Source organism: Arvicola amphibius, chromosome 2, assembly GCF_903992535.2.
Source record: "Arvicola amphibius chromosome 2, mArvAmp1.2, whole genome shotgun sequence".
Taxonomy (NCBI): Eukaryota; Metazoa; Chordata; class Mammalia; order Rodentia; family Cricetidae; genus Arvicola; species Arvicola amphibius.
The window spans coordinates 174,868,282-174,894,286 of record NC_052048.2 but is presented as its reverse complement, the minus strand read 5'-3'; the positions used below and the strand labels follow the sequence as shown (position 1 = coordinate 174,894,286).

At 39.2% G+C, this 26,005-nt stretch overlaps 1 protein-coding gene across 1 annotated transcript in view; it reads left to right on the top strand.

Annotated features, from left to right (window-relative positions):
* The window catches only part of Grm8 (glutamate metabotropic receptor 8), an 817,026-nt gene that overhangs the window by 328,966 nt on the left and 462,055 nt on the right, over positions 1-26,005 (top strand). The gene's annotated exons all lie outside the window — the stretch shown is intronic.

The window sequence follows — 26,005 nt, the reverse complement described above, 5'->3', positions numbered from 1 at the left end:
GTGAGTACGTACCATTTTTGCCTTTCTCTGTCTGGATTACTTCATTCAGTGTGATTTTTTTCTAGGTCCAACCATTTGCCTTCAAATTTCCTGGTGTCCTTGTTTTTAACAGCTGAATAATACTCCATTGTGTAAATGTACTACATTTTCTTTATCCATTTCTCAGTTGAGGTGCATCTATGTTGTTTCCAGGTTCTGACTATTACAAATAAAGCTGCTATGAACATAGTTGAGCAAGTATCCTTGTATGATTGAGCATCCCTTGGGTATGTGCTCAAGAGTGAGTGGTATAGCTGGATCTTGTGATAGATTGATTCCCAGTTTTCTGAAAAACTGCAACACTGACTTCCAAAGTGTCTGTATAAGTTTGCATTCCCACTAGCGCTGGAGGAGTGGTCCCCTTCTCCACATCCTCTGCAGGATGAGTTGTCATGTGTGTTCATGATCTTAGCCATTCGGACAGGTGTAAGATAGAATCCCAGAGTCATTTTAATTTGCATTTATCTGATGGCTAAAGTTTTTGAACATCTCCTTAAGTGAGTATTTTTTTTTCCATTTGGGATCCTTCTTTTGAGAGTTCTCCATTTAGACCTGTAGCCCAGTTTTTAAAATTGGATTATTTAGTTTTCCTATGTCTAGTTTCCAGAGCTCTTTATATATTTTGAAAATTAGTTCTCTGTCAGGTGTGGGGTTGGTGAAGATCTTCTTCCATTTCTGTAGTCTGCTGCTTTGTCCTATTGATGGTATCCTTTCCCTTACAGAAGCTTTTCAGATTCATGAGATCCCATTTATTATATTGCTCTTAGTGTCTGCCCTATTGGTGTCCTATATTCATGAAATTGTCTCCTGTGCCAATAAACTCAAGGCTATTTTCTATTTTCTCTTCTATGAAGTTCAGTGTACCTGGACTGATGTTGAGGTTTTTGAGTCACTTGGATATAAGTTTTGTGCAGGGTGATAGACATGGATCCATTTGTTTTCTTCTAGATGCTGACTTCTTGTTATGCCAGTACCATTTGTTGAAGATGCTTTCTTTTTTTCATTCTATAATTTTGACTTCTTTGTTGAAAATCAGGTAGTTTAGTTTGTGGATTTTTTGTCTGACTCTTCAGTTCAATTCCATTGACCTACATGTTTGCTTTAATGGCAGAACCATGTGGTTTTTAAGTTCTCTTATGGTAGAGAATTGTTTCATCTCTCCTGGGCTTTTTGTTTTTCCGTATGAAGCTGAGTGCTGTTCTTTTTTTTTCTGAGTGTTGTTCTTTAAGATCTATAAAGAATTGTGTTGGAATTTTAATGGGGATTGCACTGAATCTGTAGATTGCTTTGGTAAGATGCTTATTTTTACTGTTAACCCTACTAATCCATGAGCATGGGAGGTCTTCTCATCCTGTGATAGCCTTTCCAATTTCTTTCTTCAAAGACTTGAAGTTCTTGTCATACAGGTCTTTCGCTTGACTTGATTAGAATTACACCAAGATATTTTATATTACTTCAGGCTATTGTAAAGGGTATTGATTCTTCGACTTCTTCCATAGTGCATTTATCATTTGTATATAGGAGGGCTACTGATTTGTTTTTAGTTAACCTTGTATCCAGCCACTTGACTAAAGGTGTTTGTCAACTGTAGGAGTTCCCTAGTAGAGTTTTTGGGGTCGCTTATATATGCTAACATATCATCTGCAAATAATGATACTTTGACTTCCTCCTTTATGATCTGTATCCCCTTGGTTTTTGTTGTTGTTGTTGTTTTGTTGTTGTTGTCTTATTGCTAGAGCTAGAACTTCAAGAACTAGATTGAATAGGTAGGGAGAGAATGGACAACCTTGTCTTGTTCCTGATTTTAATGGAATTGCTTTGGGTTTCTTGCCATTTAATTTGATGTTGGCAATCAGCTTGTTCTATATTGCTTTTATTATGTTTAGGTCCTTGTATCCATGATCTCTCCAATACTTTTATTATGAAGTGGTGTTGGATTTTTGTCAAAGGGTTTTTCAGCATCCAATGAGATGATTATGTGTTTGTATTTGGAGTTTGTATATGCTAACATAGTTATTGGTAGAGGCCAGAAGTGAGTGTTTGATATTCTGCAGCTGGATTTATAGGCTGTAAGTAGTGAGCTGCCCAGTGTGGGTGTTGGAACCAGAACTGGTGCCCACTGGAAGAACAGCCAGTGGTCCTACCTGGTGGGCCATCTTTGGAGCTTCTAATTATTCCTTTTTGTTCTCATTGTCCCATTAATGAGTCTCAGTCTTAACAGAAAGAAAATAATCTGAATCTGCTGACTCTATTTTAATGTTTTTTTTTACTTGTTAGGTTTTTATTTATTATTTTTTACTTTACATCTTGACCACATTTTCCCCTCCTTCCTCCTCCATTCCCTGTTCTGCCCCATCTTTCATCTACTCTTCCTGCATTCAGAAAGGGGCAGATCAACAAAGCATGGCTTATCATCTTGAGGCAGTACCAAGCTCTTCCCCCTGTATCAAGGCTGGGCAAGGCTCCCCAGCATGGGAGGTAGGTTCCCAGAAGCCAGCTCAAGCTCTAGAGACAGGACCTGATTCCACTGCTAGAAGCCCGACAAATATACCAAGCTATACAACTGTCACACACTTGAGGAAGGCTTAGGTCAGTCCCATGCAGGCTCTCTAGCAACTGGACCAAAGTCTGGCACAGAGTCCGTGGGTAGTGTGGGAAGTCCTTCTGTATGTGTTGCTTTTATTGGTTAATGAATAAAGAAGCTGCTTTTGGCCAATGGCTTAACAGAGTATAGCTAGGCTGGAAGATATTCATCTATTATCTATCTATCTATCTATCTATCTATCTATCTATCTATCTATCTAGAGGGACAGGGAGAGAGAGGGGGGAGAGAGGGAGAGAGAGAGAGAGAGAGAGAGAGCAGCGTTAAAGAGACAGACGCTGGGGATGATACTTTAACCAGTAAACCACAGCCATGTGGCAATACACAGATTAATGGAGATGGGCTAGTTGATAAGAAACTAGAGCTAATAGGCCCAAGCAGTTATTTGATTAATACAGTTTCTGTGTGGCTATTTTGTGGTCTGAGCAGCCAGGAACAAACAAGTGGCCTCCTGCTACAGACAAGCTGCCTTCTACTACACATGAGCTCCCATGAGTCCAGGTTATCTGTCTCTGTGGGTTCTCACATCATGACCTTGACACCCCTGGCATGTACAATTCCTCCTGTTTCTTCCACATAGTCTCCCCTTATCAAGACATCTCTTCTGTTACTGTTCCCCTCTGCCCCCCCCAGCCCACCCAGCCTGATCCCTCATATTCCCATCCCTCTCAACTCAAGAAGTATGGGAAGATGAAACAGGATAGAAAACTGTGAAAGAGAGGTGTACAGATGGGATGAGGAGGCTATTCTTTTTTTTTTTTTTTTTTTTTGGTTTTTCAAGACAGGGTTTCTCTGTAGCTTTAGAGCCTGTCCTGGAACTAGCTCTTGTAGACCAGGCTGGCCTCGAACTCACAGAGATCCGCCTGCCTCTGCTTCCCGAGTGCTGGGCCACCACCGCCTGGCGAGGAGGCTATTCTTAACAGGAAATGGAAGCCAGTAATGGATAGACCTCCATGGAGATGTCGTCAAGCCTGTCCCTCATGCTCACCTCATTTTTATTGAACTGCCAAAAGACTATAGTTACTGACACCTGTCACCTGGAAGAGGTTCTAAAACTCTTACAAAGTTTGTCTTTTAAATTACCGAATCATACTCTGAATACAGAAGCCACGGTTTAGACTGTAGAGTTGGACACATTTTCTGTTTCCTTTAGTTGTTTTCCTGTAGGCTTTTAAGAAAGTAACTTATTGTATTTTACATGATGTTCTGTTCCCATATTAGAACTTACATAATTCACAGTACTCATGAGAGGTAGAGTATGTGGTATTCATAGAAACACAAATGTCGAAATTCAAGAGTTTAGAGTTCATCTTACCAAGGACTTTTCTTTTTACCCAAGAACCGATCACTGGGCTGAGTGATTGTGTGTCCTCCTCAAGGTCAGGGAAGGGGGCAGGGCCATACTCCAGTGTGGGAGTAAGAACATGATTCCATGCATTCATGGGTTTGCTATAATGATAGAATTCAGGCTTCTGTTATGACATTTATGTTTCCGGCTTTCTTTCTCAAAGATGAACTGCTTTTCATTTACAGATATTTACATGCCATATATATGACTAAGCCATAATACATTTGTAAGGAAAATGAATTTGATTCAGGAGTCACTTCATGAGTGGAAATTGTACAGATTATATTACAGAAATGTAGGAGGCAATAATTATTATCCCTTTGGTATTTATAGTTCTGAGGAATTTTCATGTTTGAACTTGGATGCTGAAAGTGTTAAAGCTTTCCGTATTTCTAAGAACCCCCTGAATAAACAATATAATTAATATAGTAAAGTACAATTAATATAAATCAATATAATAAGGCAAAATATTATAGAACGCTAGCTATAGTTTTATAACAATGAAGGGTACACTATTTTTGTTTCAATGAAAGTATATTTGGTAATCATTCCAAATATTATGCAATTTTGAATGGGCGTGCCCATTATAAAATGTATAACAGGAATAGATTTTTTTAAAAAAAGCTTCAAGGTTTTGCTATGTGGTAATATTAAAATAAGACCATTCAAGCCAGAGATAGTGGCATAGTGAGTTGTGATTAACATCTATTAAAACCAGCTGGAGTTCTTGGTGCTTAGGACTCACACTTTGCCATTTCCTCTTCAAGGAACCATATTAATTGCTAATGACTTGCTCAGTATTCCTCCTGCCTCCAGGTGAATTGTCTATTACTTATCATGGAAAAGTGCCAATAAATACCCTTCAATACATAAATGCAGGGTATTTATTATGGTATTTTAAAATTATAAATAACAATTACATTTTAATGAGAGATGCCATGTATTAGAAATAGCTTGTTTTTTTAAATATTTCTGAATGCTAAATTAATCCAGAGGGTTTTCTTTTGAAGTGCTTTCTGACATGTGATTTTGGCTCCTGCCAAGGCATCATCTACATCGATTCTGACCATGTATTTCAATGGTCACTAGCAGCAACCAGTAGATCTTATTCACCAGGTTCCAGTCTCTTGATTCTGTGTCCCTGAGATGTAATGTGCTGTAGTGAGCACTTCTCACACCAAGTTGTCCAACACTCTACTTTGTATTATTCATCAGGAGCTCCTTAAAACCAGAGAATGAGTCCTATTCACATCAGATTCCAGAATAGTGCCAGAGTGTACAAAGAAGTCAGTTAATGTTCTGTGGGCGAAGACAAATATGCTTGAGCCTGTGGGTAGAAGACCAGCAGAATATTCTTTGCCGAGAATATTGGTGAATGCGAATTCTTCTCAAACTCAACTGACCTAAAATATTTCATTAAACTTATAAAATGTTGGCATTCACATTTTGACTGTATTCCCTTACCCAGCGATACTCTGTTTAATTATATGTAGCGAACAGAATAATGGCCACAGAGGCTATCACTGAGAGGTAATAGCAGAGTGCAGCGCCTATCCTTAGTTATTTGGATGAAGTTTGTGAGCATGCATTTGACAAAACCAGCTGTGGGGCCTTGTGTAGTTTCTTATAAAAGAAGTTGTGGTGTCTACCCACTTCTCTGAGGCACCGGGAAATTATAAAAGTGAGATGTTAAAATGTGATGAACTAATATTTTCTATTCAAATGCTTCATTTTCCATTTGTTCTGGAAACGAATCTTTTAAGGAGAAAATAATAGAGTTAATATGTTTAGGGTGGGATGTCTTACATCTCAAGATACTAATTACTGTCTATTTTAGATAAAAATCTGGTCTATAACTTATTTTTAACAAGAATCCTTTAAAAATGACATTACCAGCCATTTATTATCTAAAAAAAAAAAAAATTCCATTAACTCTTCTCTCTTAGTGTGGTTGGAACTCAAGACATTTTCTAGACAATTGTATATTTAACCCCTTCGTATTGCACCATGTTAATATAGACCAACTCCTGCTGTGGCAAATGATTTGGGCATTACCAAGCATCAAGCTTCAAGTGGCTTGAAACTTGGTTGAAAGAGGGAATTTTTGCATGTTTTGTGCTTACATTTGTCGCACTTCCTTTGTCCCTGCTGTACACTGGTCACAGCATGAGCCCTGCTCTTGAAGTTGCTTCGCTAAAATGATAATGTCCTCTCTATTCTCAGTCCCTTCTTCCTTAAATTGAGAATGTCACCCCTACTTTGAGTATCTGTTGAAATACTTCCTTGAAAAAAGACAACCGATTGAAAGCCGGTACACAGCTGTGTTGAGAACAAGAATAAAATGGAATCTAATACTTAATGGAGGTTCTCATGGTTTGTAATCTCTCATCCTTCTTCTGAGATGCTATCGATTCTCCTGTTTGGTATTTGGGGAAGTGCTGCAGTAGTGTGTGTGTGTGTGTGTGTGTGTGTGTGTGTGTGTGTGTGTGTGAATATGCTTTGCCTTTTTGTGACTGATAACTATAAGGCATGAGCATGCTTATCTTTGTATAGATCAGTCCATGGTATCATGGAGTGGGATGCATTGCTTACTGATTTGCACCTCTCATATCAAATGAATGCCGACAAGGAGAGGCCTCACACATACAATTGATGTCTACTAGCCCCTACAACTGTCTTGTATGGGGACTGTGATGTCAGAAACCCTTTGTGTATTGTTCATTAATGTTATCCTTTGTCTTCAACGAATAACCTGATGCATATCATTCACAAAATATTGGTCAAATCACTGAGGAAAAACAGATGATTAATGTCTTCCTTCCCCTTTACTAACCCACCCGATGGAATTATGGGAAGATTTTCTAAGCTAAGTCACTAATTCTGAAATGGACTTAGTGCAAAGTATGATTTTTTTTTTCTTTCTTTCTCTAAATCCGGAATGGATGAGGGAAATTTAAGCAATGCTCATTTCGGTTCAGTACTGTCTTTGGCATAATGATTTTCCTGGGCAATGGGCTGGAAAATGTGAACTTTTTCTTCCCTGGATCTCTTCATATTGGGCACTTGAGCCAGGAGGAAGTTTGAGGCCTTCCTGTCATGTTGTTGGCCTCAGTGTCTGGAGCCCCACTTCGGAGTGGCAAAAACAACTGTGCAAAACCAAAAGTTTGAAATATTCTCTTAAAGTACTCAATGTGAAAGCAAATGCACACAGCACATGAATAAAACTCATTTTACCCACGTAAATGTTTTTTGGCTATTTTGACATCGCGAGTATCTGCTTGTTGCCTACTTCTGTGAGAACTTCATGACTGGATGTTTGTTTTCTCTTTCTCCCTCTCTGTCTCATCTTCTCCTCTATTCCTCCATATCATAGCTTCCTCAGCATCACAGAGTTTGATCATGGAGAAGAGATTTGTAGACACTGTACACCCTATTCCTCAAGATGATCATTGGCTCCATGATGAGCCATGGTTGTGTTGGCCTGGCATAAACACTGACTTCGGGAGCCTGATTCATTCCAGTCTGCTTCCTGCCTGGACTCTTACTGAGGGTAGACAATGGAAACTGGTAGTAGAAGGGCCCCCTGGGCTTGTTTGGTTATTTTTTGTTTGTTTGTTTGTTTATTCTTTTTGTATTTTCTCCATAGCTTTTGGTTCCTGCCCTGGAACTGGGTCTTTTAGACCAGGCTGGCCTTGAACTCACAGAGATCCACCTGCCTCTGCCTCCCAAGTGCTGGGATTAAAGGCGTGTGCCACCACTGCCTGGTGGCTTGTTTGTTTCTTTAAGGACTCTTCCCACTGCTGTAATGCACGGCACTTTTGCGAATGGACATGCTTGATTCATGCCTTGTCTATACAGGGAGTTTCTTCTCCGATAGCATTGGCTTCTCAGGGTCTGTTTAAGGGTCTGGGATGGAATTTCATGGAGGAAGGAGAAAGAGGTAGTGGGATGGAGAGTAGAAGGAGAAGAGGGAGAAGGAGAATAGGTTTGGGTGCAGTTTTACCTTTTGAATCCATGTTAGTAAAGATAGCACTTTTCTTTCACAGTGATGTGCCAGATAAATCTGCCCTCTCACCAAGTGCATTTTGAGCTGACAAACTTCCAGTTTCTTCATGCTGTGCACTTTCCTGCCAAATCCCAGTTGCACATCACATGAGGAGGTGAAAATATTGTTACAAGAGGTGTGATTACACTTATTTGAACCCTAGAAGGAATTTTACACAATTCCCACTAAAGAACCAATTATAGCATGCCAATTTGTTATTTTATTTACCTCTTTAAAAAGATAGAATGAAATGATTCTATGGGTATTTAGGGTGGACATCATGTGCTTCTACTGTCTTTAAAAATTAAAAAAAATTATCTGAGTACCACGTTTTGGTCACTCATACAGAAAATAGAAGTTGAACAACTATCATATTTTGTTAGGTTATTAGAACACACTCATAACTACCAATAACTTCTTATTGTTATACAACTAATAATTTAAACTGAAAGTCTTTTTAACAATGGATAAAGTTATACTTTTCTTTGCATGTTTGTTTGTGTACTCCAAGTAGTCTGCAGTATAGATTCATCAAGTTATACAATCAGGCTGGGTGTAGTAATAGTGGTGAATGCCTGTAATCCCAGTACTTATAAGGCAGATGCAGAAGGATCAGAAGCTGAAGATCATCCTTGGTTATATGGTGGGTTTAAGAATAGCCTGGGCTACAGGAGACACTGCCTTAAACTGTTGTACAATCAGAAACTTGGTCATATTATAAGATTTAATATGATAGAAATTATGAGTTAACTTGGTATATTGCAATGAAACAGTGGTTTTTGTGTTCCTTTATTAAAAATTTTATTTGGTATTCTATATATGGCTTAGTAAGTAATTTCATCCTAATAAGTTAATCCTCAATTCTCATCACAGTTGGAACTTGGTACTCTGGTATTGTTTTTTTCCCTACATATTTTACTGCTAATAGAGATTTGTGTCTCTATTTAAAATAAGCAGTACCTAAAAACCAAATCTTTATCCCTTCAGATGGTTTTTCTAACAAAACTTTTCTATCAAAATACTTGGAAGTTTTATGATCTGGTTACAATTTCAGCTTGTATTGTTTGTAGAGATTGCCTTTCTTTGTACAGTAACTCCTTTGGGAGAAGATTTTAACATTAAACAGTAAATTTTTTACTAACTTGATACAGACTACAATTTAAAACCATGTAGTATCTTCATTTGTCTTTATATTTTAATTTATACATGTGGCAAATCACCCTTCAAGGTAACCAATATACAACGGACCCCTTGTTCCTACTTCTGAGACTTGTAATCCAAGAGCTGTCATCTTTCAGTCCCTTGAGGGATTTCCTTGGCTGCCAAGTATTGTCTCCTGTAACGCCACCTTAGGCCATTACAGAATGGTCCATATACAATGATTAATTGCGTTGACCACTCTCCTCTAGATGAATAGAACAACTTACACGTGAACATATACTTGAATGGATTTCTTATCAGGCATCTGCTTATATAGGTAATATAAAATGGGGAGTCTCTCAATCTGCCATTTGCAAGCTAGAGATCCAGCAAAACCTATGATGCAGCTCTAAGGACTGAGAACCAGTAGTCGTCAGGGCAGAAGGCCAATGTTCCAGTTCATACTGCCAACCCAAATCAATTCCACCTTGTCCCACCCGTTTATTGCGTCCTGGCCCTCAATGGATTGGATGCTGGCAACTCACACTGGAGAGGGCCACCTGCTTTACACGAATTCCCATAAGAATAACCATAAATAACATTTAACTAGCTGTCTAGGCATTCAATAGCTTGGTCAAGTTGACCCATAAAATTAATTGCCTTAATTTACATGGAGTTGTAATAGCCTGGCCTCTATAGCTTGTTTCAAAGTTCATTCTCACCTCATAATTTCCTGTGGTATTAGGAACTTGTCACTGGACCGCAGCAAGTTAGACTCTTTCACTACCCTTCCTTAGTCTTCTGTAAGGCAGGGGCAGTTTACAAACCCATTTTGAAGGTTTGAATGCGGGGCTCGTAATCTGAAGCAGTATTATCTCAACACTCCAGATCCTAGGTCTTACTGAGCTACAGCAAACAAATCTTTAATTTTATCAATGTCATGAAATTATTTCAATTCTTGCTTTCATGCAAGAAGATTAAAAAATATAGTATTGTTCATTTGTTTTTTCTTAGAAAAATATTTTTATTAGATTTTTTAAAAAAAACATACCAATTTAAATTCCCACTCCCTCCTCTCCTCCCATTCCCTCCACACCCCCTCCTAACCCACAGGCTCTAATCCTAAAACAGGGTAAGGCACTTTGCTCTGTGGGAGGTCCAAGGCCTCCCCTACTACATCTAGGCTGAGCAAGAGCAAGGTATATATCCAAAGAGAATAGGATCCCAAGAAGCCAATACAAGCAGTAGAGATAAATCCTGGTGCCACTGCTAGTGGCCCCTCAGTCTACCCCAACCATACAACTGTCAACCGCATTCAGTACTGTGAAAGAACAAGCATAGTATTTTCTAATGCTCTTCACAGATGGGTAAAATGTGTCACAATCCACTTCCTGGGTTGCCTTTAATTTGTACTCTAGAGAAACCATGTGGGGAGGAGTGGGAAGCGATTCCACAGGAACGTTATTGTGGGAGGACATAGCATGAGAGCAAGCGTAGCTGCATGGCAACACTGGGGCTTGCATGTCCTCGTTTGTCACTTGACTCATCCCTCGAAAGTCATCTTGAGAAAAATCACATGCCACAGAGATCCTTATCAGGGAGCCCTTTGTTCTGCTGTCATTGTAGGGCCTGGCTAGCAAACAACTGAGGAAGCCTTTGCTAATGCATCTTGGCGCATGTCTGTCTGATGACATCTTACACCCAGTCTTGCTGGTATGAAATAAATAAATGAGGAGCCCTCGCCCAAATTCCAAGTTCCTGGAAATTATGATTTGCTTTCTCATTCAAATCGTTTTCTCTTTCATTGATACATTTCATAAACCATCTTTTTATTAAGAATTTTTAATACAATCTTTTCTTATTTTATACGGCTTTCCCCATTCCCACTCTCTCCTCTCCTCCCACCCCACTCTTTCTCCCACCCCATTCTCCATCCACTCCTCAGAAAGGGTAAGGCTTCCCATGGGGAATCAACAAAGTTTGACACTTTACTTCCAGGCAAGACCAAAGTCCTTGCCCCTTTATCTAGGCTGAGCAAAGTATCCCTCCAAAGAGAATGTACTCCAAGACACCAGTTCAAACACTACAGATAAATCTTGGTCCCTTTGCCAGTGGCCCCACAAACTGCCCAAGCCTCACGACAGTCCTCCACATTCAATGGGCATAGTTTGGTGATATGCAGGTTCCCCTGCCATCAACCCAGAGTCAGTGAGCTCTCACTAGCTCTGGTCAGCTATTTCTATGTCACCATCATGTTCTTGATCCTTTGCTCATATTGTCACTCTGTTGGACTGGTTTCTGGTGTCTCAGTCCAGTGTTTTTCTATAGATCTCTGCATCTGCTTCCATCAGTGACTAGATGAAGGTTCTATGATGACAATTAATAGTCATCAATGTGATTACAGGGCAAGGCGGTTTAAGCATCCTCTCTACTGTTGCTTAGAGTCTTAGCTGGGGTCATCCTTGTGGATTCCTGGGAATTTCCCTTGTGCCGTGTTTCTTGTTAACCCTTTAAAGGATACCTCAATCAAGATTATCTGTTTCCTTTCTCTCCCTCTCTGTCCTTCCCCCTTCTTGAGCATCCGATTATCATTCCCCCATGTTCTCCTCTTCTCTCCTCTCCTCTCCTTCCCCTCCCCTACGATGCTCATTTCTCCTCCCCCATACTCCCATTTTTTTTTCAGAGAATCTTCTCTGTTTTCTCTTTCTAGGGGGATCCATGTATGTCTCTCTTAGGGTTCTCCTTGTTACCTTGTTTCTCTGGGATTGTGGACTATAGACTGGTTATCATTTGCACTTTTGAGTACATACCATGTTTGTCTATCTGGGTTACTTTACTCAGGATGTTTTTTTCTAGTTCCATCCATTTGCATGCAAATTTCAAGATGTCATCGTATTTTTTACCACTGAGTAGAACTCCATTGGGTAAATGTACCACATTGTCTATAACCATTCTTTGGTTGTAGGGTACCTAGGTTGTTTCCAGGTTATGGCTATTACAAATAATGCTACTATGAGCACAGTTGAGCAAATGTCCTTGTGGTATGAGTGTGCATACTTTGGGTATATGCCCAAGAGTGATATTGCTGGATATTGCGGTAGATTGATTCCCAATTTTCTGAGAAACCACCACAATGATTTCCAAAGTGGCTGTACAAGTTTGCACTCCCGCTAGCAATGGAGAAGTGTTCCCCTTACTCCACATTGTCTCCAGCATAAGCTATCTCTGGTGCTTTAGCCATTCTGATTGGTGTAAGATAGTACCTCAGAGTTGTTTTGATTTGTATTTTCCTGATGCTAAGGATATTGAACAATTTCTTAAGTGTCTTTCAGCCATTTGCAATTCTTCTGTTGAGAATTCTCTGTTTAGACTGGTACTTTTTTTGAATTGGATTATTTGGAAATTTGATGTCTAGTTTCATGAACTTCTTTATGTATTTTTGAGATCAGTCCTCTGTTCTATATGTGGTTTGTGAATATCTTTCTCCATTCTGTAGGCTACCATTTTGTCTTAATGACTGTGTCCTTTGTCTTACAGAATCTCAGTTTCAGGAGGTCCCTTTTATTAATTGTTGCTCTGAATGCCTGTGCTACTGGTGTTATGTTTACAAAGAAGGCTCCTATGCTTCAAGGCTACTTCCCAAATTTTCTTCAGTGAGCTTCAGTGTGACTGGATTTCTGTTGAACTCTTTGATCCATTTGGACTTAAATCTTATGCATGAGAATAGATATAGATCTATTTGTGTTCTTCTACATGTTGACATTCAGTTATGCCTGCACCATTTGTTGAAGATTTTTTCTTTTTTACATTGTTTAATTTTAGCTTCTTTATCAAAAATCAGGTGTTCACAGGTGTGTGGATTAATATCAGGGTCTTCAATTAAATTCCATTGTTATAACTGTCTGTTTTTATGCCAATACCAAGTTGTTTTCATTAGTGCTATAATAGAGCTTGATCTCAGGGATGGTGATGTCTTTGTAAGTTCTTTTCTTATACAAAATTGTTTTGGCTATTCTGGTTTTTTATTTTTCAAAATGAAGTTGAGTATTTTTCTTTCAAGATCTGTAAAGAATTGTGCTGGGATTTTGAGGGGTAGTGCATTGAATCTCTAGATTGCTTTTAGTAAGATTGCCAATTTTATTATGTTGGTCCTACCTATCCCAGAGCAAGTCAGATCTTTCCATTTTCTTATATCTTCCACAATTACTTTCTTCAAAGACTTAAAAGTTCTTGTCATACATGTCTTTCACTATTTTATTTGCTTAGTTTTACCCAAAGATATTTTTATGTTATTGTAGCTATTAAAAATGGTAATGTTCCCACCAGCAATGCAGAAGTGTTCCCTTTTCCCCACAGCCTCTCCATCATAAGTTGTCATCAGTGCTTTTGATCTTGGCCATTCTTACAGGTGTAAGATGGAATCTCAGAGTTGTTTTGATTTGCATTTCTCTGATGACTAAGGATGTTGAGCATTTCCTTAAGTGTTTTTCAGCCATTTTAGATTCCTCTGTTGAGAGTTCTCTGTTTAGGTCTGTACTCCATTTTTTTATTGCATTATGTGTTCTTTTAATGACCAATTTCTTGAGTTCTTTTTATATTTTGGAGATTAGACCTCTGTCTGATGTGGGGTTAGTGAAGATTTTTTCCCATTCTGTAGGCTGTCGTTTGTCTTGTTGACCAGGTCCATTGCTTTATAGAAGCTTTTCAGTTTCAGGAGATTCCATTTATTAATTATTTCTATTAGTGTCTGTGCTCCTGGGGCTGGTCAGCCCCTTTTGATGTCTGTGTGGTGATTTCTCAGAAAGTTAGGAAACAATCTTCCTCAAGACCCAGTAATAACACTTTTGGGTTTATATCCAAAGAAGGCTCAATCATGCCACAAGGACATGTGCTCAACTATGTTCATAGCAGCATTGTTTGTCATAGACAGAACCTGGAAACAATCTAAATGTCCCTCGACTGAAGAATGGATAAGGGAAATGTAGTACATTTACACAATGGAGTACTAAATAGCAGAAAAAAATTAACGACATCTTGAATTTTGCAGGAAAATGGATGGAGCTAGAAGAGAATATTTTGATTGAGGTAACCCAGACACAGAAAGACAATTATCACATGTCTCACTCATAGATGGTTTTTAAACATAAAGTAAAGAAAACCAGCCTACAAACCACATTGTTAGACAACAATGAGGGCACTCAGAGAGACTTACATAGATCTAATCTACATGGAAAGTAGAAAAAGACAAGATATCTGAGTAAATTCGGAGCATGGGGACCTTGGGGGTGAATTGAAAGGGGAAGGGGAGAGGCAGGGAGGGGAGCAGAGAAAAATGTAGGGCTCAATAAAAATCAGTTAAAAAATGGTGATGTTTCTCTGATTCCTTTTTCAGTCATTTACCATTTGTACACAGGAGGACTACTTATTATTTTAATGAGTTTGTCTTGTATCTTGCCACATTACTTAAGGTGTTTATTAGCTGTAGATGTTCTTTAATAGAATTTTTGGGGTCACTATGTATACTTTCATATCATCTGCAAATAGTGATAGTTTGACTTCTTCCTTTCCAATTTGAATCCCCTTGTTTTCCTTCCATTATCTTATTGCTCTAACTAGAACTTTGAGTACTATGTTGAATAGATATGGAAAGAGTGGACAGCCTTGTTTTGTTCCTGATTTTAGTGGTATCATTTTGAGTTTCTCTCCATTTAATTTGATGCTGGCTGTCGCCTTGCTGTATATTGCTTTATTATGTTAGACACATTCCTCAAATCCCTGATCTCTCCAAGATCTTTATCATGATGGGGTGCTGGGTTTTGTCAAATGCTCATTCAGCATCTAGTTAGATGATCATATGATTTTTTTTCTTTCAGTTTATTTATATGGTGGATTACATGGATAGATTTTCATATGTTGAACCATCCCTGCACCTCTGAGATGAAGCCAACTTGATCATAGTGGATGATTTATTTTATATGTTCTTAGATTTGGTTTGCCAGTATTTTATTGAATACTTTTGCATCAATGTTCTTAAGAGAGACTGGTCTGTAATTCTCTTTCTTAATTGCATCTTTATATAGTTTGGGTACCAGGGTAACTATTGCCTCATAAAAAGAGTTTGGCAATGTCCCTCTTTTTTTATATTGTATGGAATAATTTTTAGCAGTATTGTTATTGTTAACTCTTCTTTGAAATTCTGTTAGAATTCTGAGCTGAAACCATCTGGTCCTGGGCTTTCTTTTCTTTTTTATTGTTGGAAGACATTTCATGACTACTTTTATTTCCTTTGGGGGTATATGTCTATTGAAATTGTTTATCTGTTTTGATATGTGGTACCTATCCAGAAAATGGTCCATTTACTTTAAATTTTCCAATTTTGTGGAGTAGAGGTTTTTGAAGTATGACCTAATGGTTCTCTGGATTTCTTCTGTGTCTGTTGTTATGTCCCCTTTTTATTTCTGATTTTGTTAATTTGCATATTCCCTTTCTGCCTTTTGGTTAGTTTGGGTAAAGGTATGTCTATCTTGTTGACTTTCTCAAAGAACCAGCTCTTTGTTTCATTGATTCTCTGTATGGTTTTCTTTGTTTCTATTTTATTGATTTCAGACTTCAATTTGATTATTTCCTGGTGTCTATTCTTCTTGGATGAGTTTGCTTTCTTTTGTTCTAGAGGTTTCAGATGTGCTATTAAGATTTCTTCACTTTCTTAAGTGGGTACTTAGTGCTATGAGCTTTCCTCTTAGCACTGTTTTCAAAGTGTCCCATAAGTTTGGATATGTTGTACATTCATTTTCATTGAATTTTATGAAGTCTTTAATTTCTTTCTTTATTTCTTCCTTGACTCAGGGGTGATTTAGTTGAGCATTGTTCAATTTCCATGAGTTCATTGGCTTTCTGCCATTAGTGATGTTAATTTCTAACTTTAGACCAGGTGAACCAATAAGATACAAAGGATTATTCCAAATTCTGTTGTATCTGTTGAGGTTTGCTTTGTTACAGAGTATGTGGTCAGTTTTAGAGAAGGTTCCATGAAGTGCTGAGAAGAAGGTTTATTCTTTTGTGTTTGGGTGGAATGTTCTGTATATGTCTGTTAAGTCCATTTGAGTCATGACATCTGTTAGTTCTCTTATTTCTCTCTAAGTTCCTGTCTGGCAGACTCGTCCATTAGTGAGAATGGGGTGTTGAAGTCTCCTAGTATTAGTGTGTGAGGTTTGATGTGTGATTTAAGCTTTAGTGATGTTTCTTTTAGATGATATGCATGTCCTCTTGTATTTAGATATGCATGTCCTCTTGTATTTAGATATGCATGTCCTCTTGTATTTAGATATGCATGTCCTCTTGTATTTAGATATGCATGTCCTCTTGTATTTAGATATGCATGTCCTCTTGTATTTAGATATGCATGTCCTCTTGTATTTAGAGCATAGAGGTACAGGACTGAGATTTTATCTTGATGGATTTTTCCTGTAATGAATATTGTCTGTCCTACTTCATCTCTTTTGATTGACTTTAGTTTTAAGTCTATTTTGTTAGATATTAGGATATCTACCCCTGTTTGTTTCTTAGGTCCATTTGATTGAAAAATCTTTTCTCAACCCTTTACTCTGAGATAATGTTTGTCTTTGAGGTTGAGGTGTGTTTCTTGTAAAGAGAAGAAATATGGATTCTGTTTTCATATCCAGTCTTTTAACCTGTGTCTTTAATAGGTGATCTGAGTACATTGATATTAAGAGCTATTAACAGTCAGTGATTGTTTAATCCTGTTATTTTTTTGGTGCTAGTTTTTGTGTGTTTCAGTTCTTTGAGGTTTGCTATTGTGAGGTTTGAGGTTACTTGTTGCCTGTCTTCTTATGGGTGCACATAAATTAACTTCCTGGAGTTGGAGTTTTCCTTCTAGTATTTTCTGGATATTTGGATAGGTAATGTTTAAATTTGGCTTTTGCCATAGAATATCTTGTTTTCTCTGTCTATGGTGATTGAAAGCTTTGCTTGGTATAGTAGCATGGGCTTGCGTCCATGATCTCTTAGTAGCTGCAGCATATCTGACCAGGACCTTCTGGCTTTCAGAGTTTCTATTGAGAAGTCAGGTGTAATTCTGATGGGCCTGTCTTTATATGTTACTTGGCCCTTTTCCTTTATAGCTCTTACTATTCGTTCTTTATTCTGTATGTTTAGTGTTCTGATTCTTATATGGTGAGGGAACTTTCTTTTCTGGCCTAATCTATTTCATGTTCTGTAAGTTTCTTGTACCTTCAGAAGTATATGCTTCCTTAGGTTGGGAAAGTTTTCTTTTATTATTTTGTTGAATATATTTTCTGTGTCTTTAAGTTGGAGTTCTTATCCTTCTTCTATCTTTATCATTCTTAGGTTTGGTCTTTTCATGGTGTCCCAGTTTTCCTGGGTGTTTTGTTGGATCTGTTGGATTTAATGATTTTTTTTGGCTGATGGATCTAATTCTTCTTTTGTGTCTTTAACTCCTGAGATTCTCTCTTCCATTTTGTTTGTAGTCTGTTGGTAATGCTTGCTTCTGTAGTTCCTGTTCATTTACCAACATTTTCTATTTTCAGAATTACCTTAATTTGTGTTTTTTGTTATTGCTTTTATTTTAATTTTCAAGTCTTTAACTGTTTGCGATGTTTTTTTCACCTGTTTGATAGTTTTTTCTTGGCTTTCTTGGGTTGTTTAAGAGATTTATTGTTTTCTTCCAATTTTTTGCTTGTCTTTTCCTCCATTTCTTTAAACAAATTTTTTATTTCCTCTTTAAGGGTCTCTATAATCTTCATAAAGTTATATTTAAGGTCACTTTCTTCTGCTTCTTCTGAGTTAGAATATTCAGGTATTCCCGCTGTAGAACCACTAGGTTCTGGTGGTATCATATTGGTCTTTTATATTGTTGGATGTGTTGTTACACTGCCTTCTGCCCATCTCTTCCTTTAATTGGTGAAGGTGGGGCCAGTAACTTAGGGGCTAGTTGAGATGTCCCTGAATTTTTATATGAGTGTATATAACTTGGAATAACCACTTTAAATCTGTGACAGTAAGTTCTCATTTACTTTTACTTTAGTTCTGTCTCAGGGAGCCTTTTTCTCCATCTTTGCTTTGGATCAGTGGAGTAAATACAGGAACCAAAAAAAGAAGCTGTCCTCTCTGGTACTCAGTTCCCTCTTAGTTCAATGGTCATTGGCTGATGTGGTGGATTTTCACATTACCTTCACAGTCGGGGATTGTTTTCTCAGAATCTGAGTCCTTTTCTGAGACAGTTGTACATTGGAGGCACAGTGCACAAATGGAGCTGTCTCCAGTGATGGAGCTGAATGGAATCATTGTCTGGGCTGTCAGATGGAGAAGTTGCAGCTCTGCCTCCACAAACATATCCGAAGCTCAGCATGTTTATTACATACAGAGAGGTGGGGTGATTGCATACAGCTGGACAAGCAGGTGGATTTATATACTAATCAACTAATTTTAGGTCAATTGGCACAAGCTAGAGTCATCTGGAAGGAGGGAACCTCAATTGAGATGATTCCTTTATAAGATTGGGCTGTATAACATTTTTTTTAAATCAGTGATTGATAGGGTGTGGGGCAGTGAGTGATACCATTCCTAGGCTGATGTTCCTGGGTTCTGTAAGAAAAGAGGCTGAGAAAGCCTTGAGAAGCAAGCCAGTAAGCAGCACTCCTCTATGGTTTCTGCATCAGTTCCTACCTCCAGGTCCCTGCCCTGCTCAAGTTCCTGCCCTAACTGGTTAACTCTTACAACTGTGAGTGAAATAAACCATTTCCTTCCCAAGTTACTTTTGGACACGACGTTTCATTATAGCAACAGTCACTTTAAGGAAGACACATACAGATAACATGTTTATGATATATACTTGGCTCATGGATCGGTCTCTCTAGGGGAGCAACCTGCAAACTGTCACTATCTGAGGGAGGAAAGCTATGGTGGACATTTGCTGAACACACTATCAACATTTGCACCCAGATCCAAGAGGAGGGCTCTGCCATTCTCTCTGAGCCTTTTCCCAGGGTGGGAGGGAGGCTTAGCCATTCCCCTGACATGGCCTTGCCCATGTCACAGCATACATTCACTAAGGGCTTTCCACACAAATCTTCAGGAGTCTGCAGAGGTCAGTAGGGAACAAAAATCCCTCTCAGAATCTGGTTTCCTCCCACAGCTGTTCCCAGGGTACTAGGTGACTGGTGGCCTCCAAATTCTACCAGGTAATCATGGAGCCTGGGAACCTTCGTCTGAGTCTTAGTGGTTCTCTGAGTGGTTGACCAGAGCCAGGCTGAGAAGTTAAGGTTCTGTGACCTCTAGGCCTGCCGAGAATAGAGACTGCCATGATTCCTGGCAAACTTTTACATGAAGCAGCATGTAACTGTTTTCATAACTTCTCCATCATAGCAAGCACCATTAATACTTGAAGAGCATGTTTGTTGCAATTCTCTTATTATTTTAAAAAGTTCAAATTTAATGCAATTTTATTGCATTCATTTATGTATGTATTTATTCAGTGTGTGTGCGCGCGCGCGTGTGTGCGAGCATGCGTGTGTGCATGCATGTGTGTGTGTATGTTTGTGTGTGAGTGCGTGTGAGCAGAGGTAGGAGAACAGTTTGCTGGATTCAGCTCTCTCCTTATATCTTGCGAGTTCTGGGAACTGACCTCAGAATGTCAGTCTTGGCAGCAGGAGCCTTTACCTACTGAGCCATCTAGTCAACCCCTAATTTTAAATCCAAATCTTTGAGATGTTCTTTATTGACTGTCCTTGAAAGGAAATCTATATTATTGGGGCCAGGAAAAGTGCTACTGTATCTCTCCTCCCCTTTTCTCCCCTCCCACATCCCCTTTTCCTGAAATATATTCATTCTGTTCCTTGGTATAGGCAAGTGAGCAAAAGCCACCCCCCAGAACTTGGGATATTTGATGATGCTATGCGAAGAATGATGTATGCTAAGAAAGTCAGATCTGTTGAAAACTCTGTGCTTTAGATCTGGACATCAAACGTCCTCTCAACGTGGGTGAGAGTGGTTGCCTGCTTGAGGATGAGTATTGACATGATCATGTGCTGCATTTTCGAGAACTCCAACCTTCCTACTGGGTTCCTGTAATGTCCTTGGGTGATGAGATCTGCTCTCAGGTCTCCAGAGAAGCAGGTTCATTTTCTTTCACATATCACTTTGTCTCCTTACTACCAACCAATGCACACAAGTCTCTCATCTCCCAGGCCTGAGACGGCAGCCCTATCACCCACAGGTCTCACCTTCCTCAAGAGGTGATAGCCCTGACATTGCTTACAAATTTATTCTCGTATCTATGCAACAAACTAGAGTGCCACCCTACAGATGACTGTACCATGGCCTAGGGAGGTTCCTAACCCATGATATCCTGGTAAAAAGAACTTAGAGAGGCAGAGTCTATTCAGTGGTAAGGTCTTCTACATTACCACAGCCCCTATTTTATTTTCATTTCTATTGTTTTTTTTTCCCATGGTTTTTTATATTTAAAAATTTCCATCTTCTCCCTTCCTCCTCCTCCTTCCCTCCCCTCCCCTCCATCCATACCCCCCTCCCTTCCCCTCCAGGCCAAGGAACCATCAGGGTTCCCTACTCTATGTTAAGAACTAGGTCCTCCCAACTCCCCCCAGGTCCAGGAAGGTGATCAACCAAGCTGAGAAGGCTCCCACAGAGCCCGTCCATGCAGAAGAATCAAAGCCCAGCGCCATTGTCCTTGGCTTCTCAGTTAACCTCCACCGTAGGCCACATTCAGAGAGTCCGGTTTGGTTGCATGTTCCATCAGTCCCATTCCAATTGGAGTTGGTGATCTCCCGTTAGTTCTGTCCCACCGTCTCCATGGGTGAACGTACCCCTCACGGTCCTGACTTTCTTTCTCATGTTCTCCCTCCTTCTGCTCCTCATTAGGACCTTGGGAGCTCAGTCCGGTGCTCCAATGTGGGGCTCAGTCATTTGTTAAGACACGTTTCTGACCACATGTTTACATGTATCCAGTCTTTTCTCTGCCTGGGTGATGGGCCTCTGAAAGCAGAACTGTCTCTATCTATTTCTGTATCTCAAAACTGCCAATCACAGACCTTACATTTATTCCTCCAATACATGTCCATTAAAATGTCTGTGTGCTAAGCAAAGCCTAATGGGTATTGGGGTTACTGTCATGAGTGGAAAGGGAAGAATTCAGTGGATGTAGTGTTCTAGTGGAATCAGGGAGAAGGAAAAAACATAAATATTGCAGTCACTGTGGTTGCTGTAGTACAAAGATGAAATAGGAGCCAAGGTACCGAAGGAAAGTCTTCTGAGGATACACATTTACAGAAACGATTGGGAAGCCCTGAGTATAGAATGACTATCTGCCGAAGTTTAAGTCAGTTCTATAACCTTCCAAAGTACTAACTATCTTAATTAAGTTCTTAATACTCAATAGAAGTGCTGCATTTGTGCAGCTGTCAATCAGATTTACCAGGAATAGCCTGCTGGGTTTTTTAAATGAGTCTTTAAACTTGCTTTATCTTATTCATCAGCGATCCGCAGCTATCAAGCCATTCTGCTACATGTATAGTTAATCACGAATGGGCATGGTGGGGGGAAAGTCTACGCTGCAGTTGTTCTGGCTGTGAGCTGGCACTTCAGCCTCCCAGCAGCCGATTGACGCCCCTGTTTCTGTTACCCTCTCAGGAGGGTAGTGATAAAAACAACCTCAGGGAGCTACCGTTAGGTGTGGCGGTGGGATCCCAGAGTGGATGAGAGCGGAGAGCTAGCGACGTGCTTACATAGCAGATGGTCTCGAATGACTGTTAAGTAACGAAACAGGGGCCATTATACAAGTGGAAAGGACCAGTCCAAAAACGCTGGACAAATGGTTACAAATTCGCCTATAATGCTTTGGGGCAGTAGATGGATGTCAAACCTTAAAATTGTTTCTTGTGGCACGGTAGCACTAGATGCTGGGGGAAAGGAAAGGTAGTGCTCCTGGAATCATACTCGGCCCGGAACTTCTCAGAGTGAGCTATCAGAGCACAGATGCAAAGGCCTTAAGGAGAGGCACCATCTCTTCCTTGTAGGTGTTTAAATTGTAGGCAGTTTTTTTTTGGGGGGGGGGGGTAAAAAAATAATGTGGAATGTTATGTGGGCAATGCATCTTTCATTAGGAGTGAATACTTATTTAATTTTTTTTATTTTTTAATAATAAAAAAATATTTTTTTAAAATAAATTCTAACATTTGAAATGATCGATTTTAATACAAAAATCAGTGGCCCATCTGGGACTATGGCTTCTTTGCTCTTTATGTCTGTGTTGTGATAGATCTCTTGTGTGCTACCTTTCTTTGTCATCCGGTGTTACTCTCTTGTCTGACTCTCACATGCACATCTTGTCTCTCAGCGAACTGCTGAGTAAGGCAATTTTTGAATGCCTATATAGCTCCTGAAAGACAGCGGACTATGAGTGCTTATGAATGGATTAACTGGCTGTCTCTTTTGAATGATGTAGAAATAGAAAGTGTGAATGAGTTTCAGGGCTAAGGAAGATGATCTAATCTTCTCATGCAAATCACTGGAGAAGCAGTCCCCATGTAACTTAATAAAATATCCATAAGGTACCAAACATCAACATGCCATGTCCAGTGGATTTTCTCCAAAGGTATTGGTTCAGCTGAAATAGATTAAAGATGTAGCCTTTACAGAACAAATTGGCCAGATTGAGAAGTATAAGAGGAAGGGCAAATTTTGCAAAAAAAAAAAAAAGTGGATATAGCCTTTGTTAAAATTTACCCTACATAGATCAGAATTTTATAAACAAAAATTCTCTACCAGGTCCTCAGTGAGACAGCTTGCCACTGGCTTCAGACTAAGCCATATGTGAAGAATGATTCACGTGAAATAAGTATAATGAAAAAAATTTCAACTTCCGTTTTTTTTTCTGACTCTGGAGTTGGAAGCGGTCTCAGAATGATGCCAAGGCTATAACAGGTCTTTAAGTAGTACTTAGGTAATTGTGGCACTTTAATTAAAAAGGCAGTCATATTCTGAAACACCCATTGTTCCTGGAAGAATTGTTGCAGTTTCATGTCGCCCTTTGGAAGCCACCTTACGTTGTCATTCAGCCATTGTTGAGTTTTAAAGCAAGTATAGTTCTCAGCGTTCCTCCAGTTTGGGTTAGAAAATATTTCTCAAAAGATGCGATCTTTGTTCCCAGCCTGTCACTGGCTCCCTATCCAGAGCATGTGATTTCTTCAGATCTCCCTCAGCTTCCTTCTCTCTGCTGATCTAAATACCAGTCCTCAATCATAACACCAGACAGAGTGATGGCTGCATTTCCTCTCTCCTTAGCTTCGGAAACACCCTTTAGCCTGATGGAAGCTCCACAGGTATTCTAAAGACACCTGCCTTGAATCAATCATCTCTCCCATGAGCTTGCTGGGCCCCTTGTATTATCTGCTTGTTTAATCATGTCTTCACAAAACTGGTCACCATGACCGAATCCATGGAAGTACATGTAGTGACTTCCTGTTACTTCACTATTTATATCAAATCAATAAGAAGCATCATTGTTTCCAGCTCAGAACCTCTAATAGAGCTCTGTTTGTCCTTCCTACCTTTGGTGGTATTGTCTTACTCATTGTCCCCCACCACCGATGTCGATAAGCTTCTCAGTGGGATTTCTGCTTCTATTGTTTACACTCTGGGTCTCCCTTGACACAGGAGTCCTCATGCATTTTCATCCGTGAAGTGCCATGTTCAGGCAGCCAGTGTTTTCTATGGGCCACTGAGGACTGACTTCTGTACTCATTGCTTGGTTTTTCCAGCTTTTATCCTTACAATTCCTATACTATCCTCTACAAGTACTTCATTCTTTTGAGGCCAACTAAATTATGCAACTTCAGAGTACCCTTTCCTGACCACCTATTGCGCCAGCCAGCGTAAATCCTCTTCTTCTTCACAGGGCTAGCAATAATTCGCAAAGCCCTAAATTCTTCTATTTCTAAATTTTCTGAAGCAGAGGGCATGTCCATTTTATTGACCCTTATATCTTCATTCCCTACACATATTTTGTAAATACTGAATCAACTTTACTGTGTAATGAATTGATCACTATACTCTTATTGGTATACTAGTTGGTAAGTATAGGAAACAGCCCCACTATGAACAGCTCTATTCCTGAGGACTATAGCACAAGGTTAGTGCAAACATTTCTACTACAGGGTAGATTTTTGATATTTTCGAACATATTAGAAGACTAATCAGTATTTACTCTTCCGTTTCTGCTGTACACAATAGGTCTGATCACACACATTCAACTACTTGTCTGTTGCTAGTCTCAGTTTTCTTCCTAAAAGAAAGATTATCTCTTTCTGGATGGTTAGCTTTAAATGAATTCTTGTTTTGTTTTAGGATGAAGTCTAAATTATGTAATGTCTTAGTTCCGGCAAGCTATTGTAATAGATTGCAGTATGCTGGTGGCTTATAAACAATGAGTTTATTCCTCACGATTCTAGAGGCAAGAAGTCTGAGACAGAGTGCTAGTGTGAATGGAGTCTTCTGATGGCTCAGCTCTTGGTTCAAAGATAATTGACTGTTTTATTGTGTTCTCAGATGGCCTGTAGTGTAAGAGAGTTCTCTGGTCTCTCTTCTCCCTCCTCTTTCTCTTCTCCCTTCTCTATTCCCCCCAGCCCTTATTTCTTTCTTCTTTATGAAAGGATACTAATTTGGTTCATGAGGGCTCAATCCTTGTTACTCAGTCTCCTCCCAACAACCTTGTCTTAATACCATCACCTGGGGATTAACTTAAGTGCTTGGATATTTCACATGAAGTCCTTGGCAATCCTGACAAATGTATTCTTGCCCTGAAATGGCCATTCAGAACAACCTTAATCCATTTGTACTCTAGACTGATATTAAGCTAGGCTCTTTCATATCTTGTAGTCTGTTATGAACCTTTCTCTTTTCCTCACACAGGGGTGTTGTGTGTGTGCATGTGTGTGTGTGTGTGTGTGTGTGTGTGTGTGTGTGTGTGTTTGCATGTGTTCCTTGAAATCTGGCTCTTCCAAGTTCTCATTATCTTTCCTCTTTGCTCCCATTACATGATGCATTTTTGTAATTCTCTAGTTTATTACATATTCCATGGTAATTTGTTACAGTGTCTGTCTCCAGATTAGATGGTATCTTCTAGATTAGATAGATATTGCAGGATGTAATGCATAATATATAACTATGCATTAGCCAATAATTGTTGAGGTGTTGGGAGTAAAAATATTTTTGCCTACTAAAGCAGTGTCACAAATGACAACTTCATTCTCAACTGGCTCAAAAAAGCCCATTTGAGCTATAATACAAAAAAACCTATAGCTAATTCTATTTTCTCTACCAGTGTTAGGATATGTTTTGCCTCTGTTCCACTGTAATTAGGAAAACAAAACGTTTTCTTCTTCACCTATGTTGGAGTCTTGGAGGCAGAGCTTTTCAAAACTTCTCTTTGGCTTCTCATTGTTTTAGAAAAGACTGAAAGAGTCTTGGATCCCTCCTTCTTCCCCTCTTTCTTTCCTTTCCATTCCAATTCTCCTATTCTTTGTTTGGGCTCAAATAGCTCTTTTGATTTGTATGATGGAAGCTTATGTCAAGCCAGTGCTTGAATCTCTGGGACTTGGTGGGTAGCTCACAACATAGTCTGTTGATGTGGGAAGCAATGCTATGAGCAAAAACCAAAATTAACTTTAAATGTTATCTACTAGTAATAAAAAGAAAAAAACAGACCTTGCTATTCAGTAGTAGCCTCACGTGCAATATATAGTCAGAGATAATTTTATCATGAGCATTTAGTCTT